The sequence below is a fragment of the Octopus bimaculoides genome, chromosome 21 (genome assembly GCF_001194135.2).
Source record: "Octopus bimaculoides isolate UCB-OBI-ISO-001 chromosome 21, ASM119413v2, whole genome shotgun sequence".
Classification (NCBI taxonomy): Eukaryota; Metazoa; Mollusca; class Cephalopoda; order Octopoda; family Octopodidae; genus Octopus; species Octopus bimaculoides.
Genome location: NC_069001.1, coordinates 13,399,904 through 13,400,309, shown reverse-complemented (window position 1 = coordinate 13,400,309; position 406 = coordinate 13,399,904).

The following is a 406-nucleotide window of genomic DNA, read 5'->3' as shown; positions in this document are numbered from 1 at the left end:
TATTATTATTATTATTATTATTTTTATTATTATTATTATTATTATTTTTATTACGGCAGAACCGTTAAACATCAGAAAGAATTATTAATATTTTTATAAATAGTAGTAGTAGTAGTAGTAGTAGTAGTAGTAGTAGTAGTGGTGGTGGTGGTGGTGGTGGTGGTGGGAAGGAGGAAGAGGTGGAAGACGGCGATGATGATGGCGGCGAAGACAATGACGGTATGACGAAGGTGGGAGAGGTGTTGATGGTGGTGGTAGTAATGATGATGTTGGTTGTAGTGGATGCAATGGTGATGATGATAATGATGGTTATCAAAGTGAACAAAAGACGATGTGATCATGTATGTTATAGTGTGCCTGTTGGATCAGCGCTGACCTAGGGCTAAACAACGGCAACACGTAACCA